Source organism: Lutra lutra, chromosome 7 (assembly GCF_902655055.1).
Source record: "Lutra lutra chromosome 7, mLutLut1.2, whole genome shotgun sequence".
Classification (NCBI taxonomy): Eukaryota; Metazoa; Chordata; class Mammalia; order Carnivora; family Mustelidae; genus Lutra; species Lutra lutra.
In genome coordinates this window covers 3571560-3586784 of record NC_062284.1, presented here as the reverse complement: position 1 = coordinate 3586784, position 15225 = coordinate 3571560, and positions in this window count along the sequence as shown.

The window sequence follows — 15225 nt, the reverse complement described above, 5'->3', positions numbered from 1 at the left end:
TGGCCTCCCTGTGGGGCATAGCGTGGCAATGGGGGAGAGGGAAGAAATGAGAACAGACAGGCTGTCAGTTGGAAGCCACGGGAGACTTGAAGCAGAGGAGGGACATGGTCATGGTTTGGGGCCAGACAAATTACTCCGGAGGCCAGTGTGGGGGTGGATTTGAGGGTAAGAGTCTAGAGGCACAGGCTCAGTTGGGGGGGGGGTCTCACCAGGAGACAGAAGGGCTGAGACAGGGCTTGGTGACTCACTGGGTGGCAACTGAGTAGGAAGAAGAAATAGAAAACCATTCCTTGGTTTCTGGCTTAAGCAACAGGATGATTCGTTTTGGCACTCAGTTGAGGAAATCCATGAAGAAAGGGCAATTTGGGGATGAGAAAATGAGTGGTTTTGTGTGTCGAAATTTCCGTGGGGCATCCAGGAAGAGGTGTTTAGTGAGCAGCAGAATGTACAGCTTAGAGAAGGAAGGCGAGGCAGAATGTAGAAATTTGAGTGACGTTAATATACAGGTGGCGGGTGAAACCCTATGGGAGGTTCCCAGGGGACTGTGTCAAATAAGAAAAGCAGTGGCCAAGGATAGAGCCGGGCAACATGAACCTTTAAGGGTCAGGCAGAAAAAGAAGAGGAGAGTAGTGCTGGAGAAGCCAAAAAGAAAAAAAAATAATAAAGAATTTCCAAAAGGAGGGACCTGTCCAGACAGATGCCACAGGAAGGTCAAGGGAGCTAAGGCAGGAGATGGGTGCACTGAACCTGGTGATTGAGATGTCTTTTGTGACCTTGGTGGGAATTGTGTCACTGAAACAGTGATGGGACGAAACCAGGGAGCAGTGGCTTGACACGTGAGTGACAGGCAGGAAGTGTAGACACCTCATTCCCGGCAGTAGAGAAGGTCTCTCAAGAATGCATGAAGGGTGAGTTGTCCTGTTGTGACTGGTCGCTTGGTCAAAGACTGGAGAAATGTGAGTTTATAATGAGCAGAAGCAGTCGAGGGAGAGGTTGAAGACAAAAGCCAAAGGGGATTGTCGATAGGGTTTTTGTTTTTGTTTTGTTTTGTTCTGTTTTGAGAATGTAGAGATTTCTCCCAGCGAGGCTTTGGTTTCGGGGTTTCTTCTAAGCCTGGTCTCATTGCTCAGCACACGTCATCTGCCTGCCTGTCGTGTCCTGACCGAGTCAGCGTCAATAACAAGCACACAGGGGATCCCCTTCCAGGCTCCTTCTGGCTGGTCCTGGGAATCTCCTCGTGTGTTTGGCTCAGAGCCCATCTGTCTCCGCAGCCAGGCTGGGTGCAGACCACCTTGTCGACACAGTGTTGTGGGGTTGAAGCATTGCCCTGTGGCTTTCACTGCAGACAGGGCTTTCAGACTGGTTCCTCCGCTTTTATGCAAAGGCCTCTTCCTGTGGCTATTCCAGAACAATGCTCTATTCAAATATTTAACAGATAATAACTAACCCTTTAGAGATACCACTAAGACCATTATGAGTCTGATGTATTTTATTTTCGTTTGGCCCCAAGAGCTGGTCTCTTTGCTATGTCAGAATAGAACACATTAATTTTGCTTCTGAAACTTGGAAAGAACTCAATTCACAAATGATAATAATATCAACGTCCTTTGATCACTTTTGATTTTATTATCCTAAAATCCCTACGGGCTACTACTTCGCCCTGCTCTTGGCACTTTGGTCTGTTTTTGCTGTTCCTCTTTTCACTCACACACATCCACACAATTTGTTGACCCCGTCTGGCTCTCACCTTCACCTTTCTTATCTTGACTCAAGTTCCTAATAAAACTCCCGATAGTTCCTTCAGATTTGTCCCCCAGATTCTACCCACTCTCTGATGCTTCAGTTGCCTAAAACCGATTCTTTCTCCCCAAATGATGTATGAGGTGATATCTGGAAAGCACCTAGAACAATGCCTGGCAAATGGTAAGGACTCACTAAATATTAGTTGGTAGTATTTGTGGTGGTGGTTGTTGGTAACATGGTGCGGTGGAAAGAACTATGGAAAGGGAGTCAGGAAAATTTGGTTTTAATCTCACACACACACACACACACACACACACCCATATGTCCGAGGCAGTTCCCTGCACTTTGCATCAGAGTTCATTTCTACTACTATTGCCACAAGAGGCGTCTTTCAAATGTCCCCGAGGAACTGGTCTCACATTCCTTGAAAGAGAAAGGGCTATCACATACTGACACCTTCTCGAGAGTCAGTGGAGGGGCTGTCCTGTACTACCTGCGGTGAGACCGAGTACACCCCCTTGGTGAGTGCTGGACCGTTCTGAGTCGGCAGAAGGAACCATTAAAGTCAACACGGACATGATAGGACAAGGTAGGAGTCAAGGGTTGGGTCAGTTGTGTTGCTATACTCGGGCCACTAAGGCGAGAAGAGAGCACCCCGGTACTGATCCAGAAGCGTTGTATGGTCTCTGAAGGTACTACCCGAGCCACCTGGAATCTTATTTGCTGAAGGAAAGGAGGATTGTTTCAGGCCCTGGGAACTATACACCCGGACACCCAGAGTCCAAAGGCCATCTCCATTGCGACTGCTTTCACGCTTGCCCTCTCACTCTCCTGTCCTGGCTGAGAGCAAACTAGAGGACGTTAGTGAGTTATTAAGCTTTTTGTGCAGGAGCAGAGTCAAGATGTAAAAGACATGAGAGGCTTGAAGAATTTGCAGGTTTGGCCACCATTCTGGCTAGCCTGGTTCCAGTATCAGCATGGCACTGCCAAAGAGAGCACTGCATCCCGTTTGCATTCCTTTTTCTGTTTATTGTAAAAAATATTTGTTGAGTAGCACTATGCATCTGTCACTGTCTTAGGTCCTAGGTCTAGGAGCCATGGGGAACCAGGAGGTTGGGGAAGGAGTGGAGACCATGCCACACAGAGCAGGGTTGCAGGAGTCTGGGGAGAGTACGGTATCTGGGTCCAACCATCTGGCGGACTACTCGGTGACTGAAGGATGCGGGAGAGACCATGCCTGGCTAGTTCTAGGCCTAGGTGTTGAGAGGGGTAGCAGCTTCTGTTTTCACCCTCATGGAGTTCCAACCTACCATGTGAATACCTACAAATACGCTGCTGGTATGGGAGCGGAAGGGCACATGGAGAGAGACCCCACAGAATGAAAGAATGCAGAGAGAGAGAGAGAGGACATCGGGCCAGTCCCCAACTCTTCTGGTCCCCTCGTTGAAGTGTCAGACATGTGACTGAAGTCATTTTGGATCCACCAACCCCAGTTAAGCTACTCTAGCCCACAGCATGTCGAGCCCAGAGACATACTGTCCCTCCTGAACCTCGCCCAAATTGAAGAACCATGTGCAAATAAATGGTGGCAGTTGTTTGAAGCCATAAAATTTTGGAGTACGTTATTATGTAGCAAGAGATAACTAACCGAAGCAGAGTTTAATGGTAGGTTAGATACCGCTAAAGAGAGCTAGTGATGTGGAAGATAGGCCACAAAGAAAAATATTTAGACTGAAGCCCGGAAAGATAAAAAGAAAGGAAAAAACACCAGAAAATAACATAGTATAGCCACATCAGCTTTATGCTGGTTGATATTTGTAAGGTATTTTCCATCTGTGTGATATGATTAGAAAGTCTAATATGAAGTCTCAGATGAGGAGGTAAAAAAGAGAATGGGATAGAAGCAGTATCAGAGGCCACGATGGCCAAGAATTTTCTAAAACTGATGAAAGCTGGGTGGGTCAGTGGGTTAAGCCTCTGCCTTCGGCTCAGGTCTTGATCTCAGTGTCATGGGATCGAGCCCCACATTGGGCTCTCTGCTCAGCGGGGAGCCTGCTTCCCCCTCTCTCTCTGCCTGCCTCTCTGCCTGCTTGTGGTCTCTGTCTGTCAAATAAATAAATAAATCTTAAAAAAAAAAAATAAAACCGATGAAAGTTATTAAGCCATGGTTAAAAAGTATTTTGAGGGCCTGATAAATACAAAGAAAACCACACCCAAGAACATTTTAGTAGAATTGAAACCTATAGGCAAAGAGAAGGCAAACACAAAACTACATTCTCTTCAATGGTGCGGCCAAAAGACTGATACCTGATTCACCAACAGAAAGAAAATAACCACAACCTGAAATCCCAAAACCAAGTGAACTGTCTTTCAAATAAAAGAGAAAGACAACTGTGAGGCAAGTATAAACCTCGAGAATTCAGCAATCATAGATTGAAAGACTAAAGGGAGCTAGTCAGGCAGAAAGAAAATAATTCCAGATGGAAGCAGGGAGATGCAGGAAGACATGAGGAACAATGGAAAACATGAATATTTGAGTCAGTCTAAATAAACAGTGACTGTATGAAATTAAGAAATGATGAATTACTTTGGTTCTATTTATGGAGAAATAAAAATTCACAAAGTGTGAGATTGAAGGAAATGGAATAAAAACATCTAAGGTCCTAATACAGAAAGTATTAAGGTAATAACACAGAAAGTGACCCAAGTACTAACATTGCATTTTCATAAGTTAAAGATACATGTCGTGACCTCTCAACAACTAAGAGGATAATAAAAGAATGCTCAACTAATGGGAAGGATAGCAAAAGAGTAAAATAATACAGTACCCAAGAAAGCAGGAAAGGAGAGAAAAAAGAACCCAGGATAACATAACAGGGATATAACAAAGAACATAAAACATGGCTTCAATATAAAACAAATAGTCATATAGCATATTTAAAACCAAACATGAAGGATCACATTAAAGGCAAAAGGGACAAATACTTCAATTACAATTAAGAGATTGTCAGACTGGGGGTGTCTGGGTGGCTCAGTCAGTGAAGAATCTGCCTTTGGCTCAAGTTATAATCCTAGGGTCCTGGGATTGAGTCCCATGTCCAGGACTCTCAGCGGGGAGCCTGCTTCTCCTTCTCCCTTTGCCTGCCCCTCTGCCTGCTTGTGATCCCTCTCTCTCTGTCAAATAAGTGAATAAAATCTTAAAAAAAAAAAAAAGATTGTCAGACTGGATTAAAAAATTAGTCAATCTAATACTGCTTATCAGAGACACATCACAAGTAGGGATATTGAAAGGTTGAATGTAGAAGTTTTTCAATTGCAAATACCAATAGAAAATGCCATTCTTAATTCAGACAAAATAGACTGGAAGACACAAAGTATTGCTGTAGATCAGTGCCTCTCAACTAGGAGTGATTTTGCCCCCCAGTGGACATAAGGCAATGTATAGAGATATTCTTGATTGTCACGACTGGGGATGGGGATACTACTGGCATCTGTTGGATACAGAACAAGGATACTGCTAAACATCCTACAGGACCTAGGATGGCACCCCATCCCTCCAACAAAGAACTATTCTGCCCCAAATGTCAATACCCACAATTGAAAAATACTGCTATAAAGAGACATTACATAAAAATAAAAGGTCAATTCACCAGGAAGAAATAAAAATTTTAATTTGTATACACTAATAATACAGCCTCAAAAATATATAAAGCAAAAAGTTGACAGAAATAAAAGGAGAATAAACCAATTCACAATTATGACGGGAGATTTCAATATCGTTTTCTTGGGAGCTGATAAAACAAGTAGATAAAAAAAATCAGTAAAAAGATAGATGGTTCAAATAACACAAGTAAAAAACATAATCTTATTGTAACACAGTATCAAATATCTACAGAATAACAGCATTTTAAAATATACATGGAACATTTACCAAAATTGACCATATGCTAGCTCATAGAGTTAGCCCCAACAGCTTCCAGAAAATTAAAATTAGGCATGGTATATTCTCTGACCACAGTGAAATTAAGCTAGAAATCAACAGCAAAAGAGAAACTAGGAAATCCCCAAATGTTTGGAAATAAACAATATTTTTGTTGCCTAATTAAAAATGACCTATGAGTCAAGAAAGAAATCATGATGGAAATAAAAACACATTTTGAACGGAATAATGCTGGAAACACAATGTATCTAAACTTCTAAGATAAAGCTAAAGCTGTTTAGAAAGTCTTGAATGCAAATATTAAGAAAAAAAGGATAGGGGCGCCTGGGTGGCTCAGTGGGTTAAGCTGCTGCCTTCGGCTCAGGTCATGATCCCAGGTCCTGGGTTCGAGCTCCGCATTGGGCTTTCTGCTCAGCAGGGAGTCTGCTTCCTCCTCTCTCTCTGCCTGCCTCTCTACTTACTTGTGATTTCTCTCTGTCAAATAAATAAATAAAAAATCTTAAAAAAAAAAAGAAAAAAAGGATAAAAAACAATGGTTTATCCATTATCCCAAGAACTTAGAAAAATAACAAAAAAGTAAACCCCCCAATAACAAAAGAGAAGGGGGGAATAACAAAAATCAGAAATTAATAAGCTGTAAAAATATATCATAGAGGGGATGGGGGCACCTGCGTGGCTCAGTTGGTTAAGCATCCGACTCTTGATCTCAGTTCAGGTCTTGATCTCAGGGTCCTGAGTTCAAGCCCCAAGTTGGGCTTGGGAATAGAGTGGGCTTGGGAATGGGTGTGGAGCCTACATGAACACACACACACACACACAGAGATCTGTATCTCTATCTATATATATATCATCACATACCCACGTATATCTATATATATCTCATAGAGGAGATCTACAGAACCAAAGGCTGGTGTTCCAGAAGGACTAAAATGGATAAGCCTCTGTCAAGACCGGGGAATGAAAAAGGGACATCATTTCCAATTCTACAGATATTTAAAATAATAAAAATCAGATGATAGAAAGTTTCATGCCTATACATTTGAAAATTTAGATGAAACTGACAATGCCGTAGGAAAATATATCTGACCAAAACTGACACAAGAAGAAAGAGAAATGTGAGCGCCCTGAAGCTGCTAAAGGAAGAAACCTCATCTGTGGGGGCGCCTGGGTGGCTCAGTCGGTTAAGCGGCTGCCTTCGGCTCAGGTCATGATCCCAGCGTCCTGGGGTCGAGTCCCGCATCGGGCTCCTTGCTTGGCGGGGAGCCTGCTTCTCCCTCTGCCTCTGCCTGCCATTCTGTCTGCCTGTGCTCATGCTCGCTCCCTCTCTCTCTGACAAATTAAAAAAAAAAAAAAAAAAGAAAAAAAAAAAAAAGAAAGAAACCTCATCTGTGAATACAATCTCCCTTCAAAGAAAATTACAAGCCTAGATGGCTTTACTGGTGTATCATACCGCACATTTTAGGAAGAAATAGTGCCAATCTCACACAAACGTAGAGAAAAGACTTCCCAACTTCGTCTTATGAGGTCAAAACAATCTTTTTTTTTTTAAATTGTTTTTAAGTAATCTCTATACCCTGTGTGGGTATAGAGATCAGCCTGAGATCAAGAGTCATACACTCTACCAACTGAGCCAGCGAGGCACCCTCCAACACAATCTTAATACTAAAACCCAACAAGTACAACACCAAAAAGGAAACGTACATACCAATCGCTCTTATAATATAGAGGAAAAGAAAATCTCAACCAAAATATCAGCAAATCAAATCTTGGTATATACAAAAATAAAAATATATCCTGGCAAATTTGAATCTATCTAGAATATAGGTTGTTTAACATTTGAGAATCAATCAACATCATTCACATTAATAGATTCAAGGAGAAACATCATATGATCCTTTCAAGAGACGCAGGAAAATGACAAAATTCAGCATGCATTTAAAAAAAATAACAACTAGAAATAGATGGGAATCTTAATGGATTAAAGGGTTTCTACTAAAAACTTATAACAAACTTCCTACTTAGTGGTAAAATTCTGAAATTTTTCCCTAGGATTGGGAACAAGACAAGAATATTTGTTATTACTTCTTTTCAAGATTCTTATCCTGTGAAATAAGGTAAGAAAAAAAAAGAATAAAACACTGTTATTTGCAGATGACATAATTATGTATGTAGAAAGTCTAAGTAAATCTATCGATAAACACTAGTAGTAGACTAAGTGAATTCAGCAATGTCATTGCACGAAGGGTCAATGTAGAAAAAAACCAATCGCATTTCTGTATACCAGCAATAAACAACTAGAAAATGAAATTTTAGAAGTGTTACATTTGCAACAGCATTAAAAAAAAAAATCAACTACATAGGAGTAAATCTAATGAAAGATCTATAGGAACTTTACATAGAAAATTATAAAATATTATTTAGAGAAATAAAAGAAGACTAAACCGAAAGAGATACTATTTTCTTAGATAGGAAGAGTCAACATTATAAATGTATTAATCCAGGGTGCCTGGGTGGCTGAGAGAGTTGGGCTTCTGCCTTCAGCTTGGGTCGTGGTCTCAGGGTCCTCGGATCGAGCCCCACATCCAGCTCTCTGCTCGGCAGGGAGCTTGCTTCCCCCTCTGTCTCTGCCTGCCTCCCTGCCTGCTTGTAATCTCTGTCGTCAAATAAATAAATAAATAAATAAATAAATAAATTTAGAAAAATGTGTTAATCCTTCCCAAACTGATCTATGGATCCCAAGCAAACCAAATTAAAACCCAACGACTTCGTGTGTGTGTGTGTGTGTGTGTGTGTGTAAAATGACGGTCTAATTCTAAAACGTATATGAAAGGCAAAGAGGCAGGCATAGCCAACACAACACTAAAGAACGAAGTTGGAGGAATTTATCAGGTATCAGTATTTATCAAGGTGAAATGTTTAAGACAGTGAAGTTATAGCACCAAGACAGATAAACAATGAGACAAAACCGGAAGAGAAACCAACCCACATATACACGTATTTGACTTATGAAAAAGACACATTTTGGGGAAAGTCCTGCCTTTTGTGCTGGGTTGATAAAATTTCTTTAGTTTTGTCTCAAAAAATATGCAAAAATCAATTCCAGGTACATTTTGGTTTTAAATGTGAAAAGTAGAAGAATAAAATAACAAATACGGGGTAGGCAAGTGTCTTAAATAGGATATCCTCATCCCAAATCCCTGAATAACGATAAAGGAAATATTGGATTCACTGATGTTCACTAAAACCAGAAATTTAGACAACATTAAGCCAGTACAAAGACAAACTATCGAGTGTGAGAAAATATTTGCAAGACAAGTAATCATGAAGGGGCTTATACCTAGAATATGAAAAAGAACGACAAATCAGTAAGAAAAAGCAACAGCCCAGGGGCGCTTGGGTGGCTCAGGTGGTTCAGCGTCTGACTCTTGATTTCAGCTCAGGTCATGATCTTATGGTCGTGGGATCGAGCCCTGCTTTGGGCTCTGCACTCAGCACTAAGTTGGCTGCACCTCTCCCTCTGTCCCTCCTCTCTCTCCCTCTCTCACATAAATAAATAAATAAAATCTTAAAAAAAAAAAAAACCAGCCCAAAAGAAAAATGGTTAAAAAACCTGGACAGGCGCTTCACAGAAGGTTTTGGACAGCGGGCAAGGAAACAAATGAAAAGCTTCTCAAATCATCAGTTATCAGGAAAATGCAACATACAATCACGATGAAAGACTACTAGCTCCTGCAAGGTTAAAATTAAAAGTACCAACAATACCCAGCGTTGTCAAGGATGTGGGGTAATTGAAGCTTCCAGATGCTGCTCCCAGCAGTATAAATTGGTCCAACCCATTTGGAAAACCATTTGTCATTATTTACTAAAGTTTAAGATAGGATACACTGAAGTTAAAGATAAAAAAAATTCACTCTTTAGATATACAAATGTGAACATATGCACAACAATAGTCATGGACAAGCATTTTCTTAGGAGCATTCCTCTTAACAGTCAAAACCTAGAAACAATCCCGTTGGATAAACCATAGAATGGTCTTATAAGGGAACACTTCATCGGAATGAGGAGGAACAAATTACTATCACAAGCAGTAACATCAATTAACCTTATATTATTGGACAAAGAAGCCAGACACAAGAAAAAATCAATACTGTGTGATTTTACTTACAAAAAATTCAAAACTTACCTTTGGTATTAGAATTCGGGGCAGCAACTACCTTTAGGAAGGAAGATGCAGATAATTGTAGGAAAGGGGCACGAGACTTTTGCGGGCTGGTTATATTCTTCTTCTCCATCTGGGGGAGTTTTCACACAATTCTGCTCACCTTACGACAATTAATTGCACCGTTCCTGTGTTTTTTCCACATCTTTTTAGTTTCCATATTTGAACCAAGTTTATTCCAAAATAAACTGGCTGGCTTGGTCAGTGAGGCAGGTGACTCGTGATCTTGGGGTTGTGGGTTTGAGCTCCACATTGGGTATGGAGATTACTTAAAAAAATAAAATATTAATAAAACAAAATGAATGTTGGGTTTTTGGACCACGGCTAAAAATTCCAAAATGAACTCCATTTAAAATGAAGGGGATTTCTGGCTTTCAAAGTGACTTCAAGAACTAGAGTTAATTCTTAGAAGGTATATAAATTTCCAGATCATTAAGGGCCACTTACTAATAAATTTTGAACTTCTCAAGAGGAGAAATGATTCCATTCACTCCTGGATGCCCAGCACCTATTACACGAGCTGACTCAGCTCTAGGCCAAGGGTAGCTGATAGGTTTCACCGTGTTGACTCTAAACTATTAGTAATGGCTTCCTAACTATGCAGGAGAATGCTTCCCGAAACTGTATCCAGGATCAAGATTCTGTGATTAGCTAGCAGCATCTGCCATGGGTACCAAAACCACGATGGGGACATATGCAACACATACAAGTCACCTGGGGCTAAAAGATGCAACCATGGGACCTTGGCTGATGATGCAGAACATCGAATTAAGAGCATCGTATACCCAGGAACTCACCATAGGACCAAAAGGCTTTGAGGCTAATGATGGCCATTATGAAAGAAAAGTCCATGAATCAATCAGGAAAACTAGTGACTGTGGAGGAAATAAAGTTTGATGGGAGAAAAGTAATAGTAAGAGAAGTTGGCGGTGAAAGGAACATGGAAAAGAGTCGGAAACGGTACTTCTGACCTTCGATGTCTACACATTAACTCTTCCTCAGTGAATGTTCTGCAGAAAACTGCCCGTTAGGACATTCATAAGCAGGTTTGCTCCTAATATTGAGAGACCCTGGGCAAGAGTAGAAAGTGAAGACACACATCAAGTGAAAATATTTAAAAACTTATAAATCAGGCTAACACACTTTCAGATGAAATGTGTTCTGCCCCCCTGTTTTGGCAAATGGACCTTCAAAAGGATAACACTGAAAAATGTGTAAGCAGCTATTGTCTGTAAGTGATTAAAAATGGCAAAAAGCAAAGATAATGAATATAATTGTTATTGTGCATGTCTGGCTGTTCTGTGGATGGTGCAGTGATGTTTGGGTGAGTAATAAACTAAGGGCATACACAGTTAATCAATTGTTTTGTATTGACTCCATGACCTGTAATTCCTTGTCTTCATTTCAGCAAAATCGAGATTCGTATAACATGCATTTTATTGGTAATAATCTTGAATTAGACATTACTAATGTCTGTGATATATCACCATAGTTCTTGAGTGATTTTTTTTAAAGATTTTATTTATTTATTTCACAGAGAGAGATCACAAGTAGGCAGAGAGGCAGGCAGAGAGAGAGAGATAGAGGAGGAAGCAGGTTCTCTGCTGAGCAGAGAGCCCGATGCGGGACTCGATCCCAGGACCCTGAGATCATGACCTGAGCAGAAGGCAGAGGCTTAACCCACTGAGCCACCCAGGTGCCCCTCGTTCTTGGGTGATTTTAAAAAATTATTCCATTGGGGAGAAATACTGCTCTCCTGGGACAATAACAACTATAATTGCCAACAATATTCTCTAGACAATATCTAGAATCGGGAACAAACCCAGAATGACTCTCTCGGAGATCTCTGTAGTCCCATAGTCACCGCAGCATCACTCACAGGTTCATCGAGTCCCCGTGTAAGTGATCATACAGGATTTGCTTTCTCTGCCTGACTTATTTCACTTAACATGATGCCTTGAAGTTTCATCCATGTTGTTGCAAATGACAGCATTTCCTTCTTTTTTATGGGTGAATTATTTTCTGTTGTGTACACACACACACACAGGTCTTGCATGTTTTCTTCAACCATCCATCTGTTGGTGGGCATGTAGGTAGTTTCCGCATCTTGGCTACTGTGAATAATGGGGCAATGGACTTGGGAGTACAGACGTCTCTGAGAGTGTGATTCTGTTTTCTCCAGAGAAATACCCAGAATTCCTGGGTAATTACTAGGTGCAATCATTGGGTGGAATTACAAGATCACAGGGTAGTTCTATTTTTAATTTTTGGAGGGATCTCTGTACTCTTCCCACAATGGCTGCACCAACTGCATTCTACCAACAGCACAGGAGGGCTCCCTTCCCCCACCACTTATTTCTTTACTTTTTGATATTAGCTGTCTGACAGGTGAGGGGACCTCTCACAGTGGTTTGCGTTTCTCCAGTGATTAGTGATACTGAGCACCTTGTCAAGCACCTGTTGGTCCTCTGTATATTTTTCTTTCCTTTATTTATTTTTTTTTTGGGAAAACAGCCCTCCACAATTTTTGATGCTACGTACTTATTTGTATAAAACCGAAATGTTTTAATTTGAACTTTAATTAATCTTTATAAAATATTTTCTTTTTTTTTTAAGATTTTATGTATTTATTTGACAGAGATCACAAGTAGGCAGAGAGGCAGGCAGAGAGAGAGAGAGAGGGGAGGAAGCAGGCTCCCCGCTGAGCAGAGAGCCCGATGTGGGGCTCAATCCCAGGACCCTGAGATCATGACCTGAGCCAAAGGCAGAGGCTTAACCCACTGAGCCAACCAAGGGCCCCTAATCTTTAAAAAATATTTTCACGAAGATAAACCAGTTTTTCATTCAAGCATAATGTGTCTATTTTATGCTAAGGTAAAGGACAAATGTAAGGACATATACACATTTACGATTAGTTTGAGAGGGAGACTCCTAACTCTAGGGAAAACTCCTAAGAGACTCCTAAGTCTAGGGAAAAAACTGAGGGTTGCTGGAGGGGAGGAGGGTGGTGGGATGGGGTAACTGGGTGCTGGGCATTAAGGAGGGCACGGGATAGGACGAGCACTGGGTGTTACATGCAAATGATGAATCACTAAATTCTACCCCTGAAACTAATAATACACTATATGTTAACTAAATTGAATTTAAAAAAAAAAAAAGATTCATTTTACTTGTTTAGTGTTGCAAAATGTTCTTCAGTGGCCAGGAGCAAATGCTGGCTGGTACCTTTGTTAACGCACAGTAGAACCATGAATCAAATGCGGAAGAATGGAAAAACAGGAAGCTTAGTTCTACCTGGAGAAGATATTTTGTTATGCAAAAATGTATTGTAGTCAAGCTCCCAGAGGCTTTGACAACTTCATGTTTTCTCTTCCCTTGTGTAAGCACTTCTCCCACTCAGATGTTCTCCACACTCCCAGCCCGTGTTTACCGTTTACACCGGAGCAGAGCTTCCCACAGACCTTCGTGTTTTGACTTAGTCCCCTTTGGTTTTAGGTTGCAGAATACTGATGGACAAAAACTTTGCTCGGAGTCCAGAACACTTTTTGTGATAGGCAGGGCCCAAGGCAACGTTCTCTGTGTCCTGGGTCTGTGCCTGGCACAGTAGTAAATGTAGGGCAGAAAGAATCTCATAGTCCTGTAAGTCTGGGAAATGTTTAGTTTATGTCATCTTTACTGTGGGCATTCTTAGAGCTTCTACTTACGCTGGAGAATCTACGGAAGGGCCATAAATCTAAAAGAATTGGGAGTCTTCAAGAGGGGGACAGAGGACACGGTTCATCCCAAACAAATTCACCCGCAGGGTCCTTCGCTCTTAGAAAAACTCATAGGACTGGTGCACTCCAGGGAGCGGAGACTGGGAGAGGTTGCTACACAGTAGTGTACAGGTTTCCTCTCCACAAGGGATGGCAGGACCAGGAAGGGCCCCTGTAGGGCAGTGTGGTGTTTGTGAAGAAGTTCTTCCCTCCGTTCCGGTCAGGGAGATGAGCTGGAGAGGGAGCTCGAAGTCAGATCTGTGACTGACACATTAAAGGCAACTGGACTGAATCTTAAAAAAAAACAACAAAAATTCCCTGAATTTAGGGAATTAGTTTGAGAAAGAGCCCTCTATCCAGTAGGAAAGGGGTTTCCCGAGAGAAGAAAAAAAATACAACTATTTCTTGTAGTGGTGGTTAAAAGCATGCCAGACTACCTACACTGAAATGTTGGCTCCTCCTCTCATTAGCGGAGTGACCTGTGTCATGTTACTTAATTTCTCCGGGACTCATTTACCTCCTCTGTAAAATGGGCTTGAAACGAGTATCATTTTCATAAGGTTATTTTGGGCATGGAAAGGTTACTTTCTGTAAGCACTTCAAAACCAGCGAGGTACGGGGTAAATTTTGTTTAAGTAAAAAATAAAATAAGTTGGATTTTTTTAACAAACCAGTTATACTCCAATGGCTTCAGGGTCAAGGCAAGAAGTGGTTGAAAAACTTAGGTGTGAGAAAAGGAACAGTGGGGGCTGTGGCAAGTGGTGGGAGCTCTCGGAAAGTGTGCTTGGCTGCAACTCATTGTGACCACACTGGAATGAGGTCCAAGTATTTCTATGGCTTCTAACGTTTCAAAACAAAACAGAATGAAAACAACCAGAACCCTGTGGAACAATGAAATATAGGCAGGAGCCGAATGTGTCTCAGGGGCTGCTAATTTGCATCTGGCAATCATCTGAGCTGGGCAGACCCTACTGTTGGGAGCAAGGTTTTGGTGCTCTTCCATGCAAAACCAACTGGAAAAGGTTTGTAACTACTTAAAAAGGAAAAGGGGAGATGACGAAGACTTTCTTTTTAGACAGGTGTGCTAGACCCGCTCTGAGGAGTATGCTGAAGGCGTCCTGTGTCCAAGGTCTTACAAAGACCCTGGATGTGCTTTCATATCAAAGCAATAAATTGGACCTGATTAAAATGTAATCTTACCAAAAGAATATTGATTAATGGATTCCTGGCAATCTAGGGACAAGCTCTGGTGAGAGGTACCCGGTCTATTTTTGGCCTTGTTCTGATCACATGTGGATTAATGATCTGATGATGATGTTTATTTATTTAAGATTTTATTTTTAAGCAATCCCTACACCCCATGTGGAGCTCAAACTCACAACCCCAAGATCAAGAGTTGCGCACTCCACTGACTGAGCCCGCCTGGTATCTACCCCTTGATTTTTTTTTTTTTTTTATAGATTGTGTCATTGGAAAACATCATTAACACCTCGGAATTGAATAAAAGATAGTTTTTCAAACTTAGTAAAAAAGGCTACAAGTAATATCTTTGTGTTAATTTTAACACA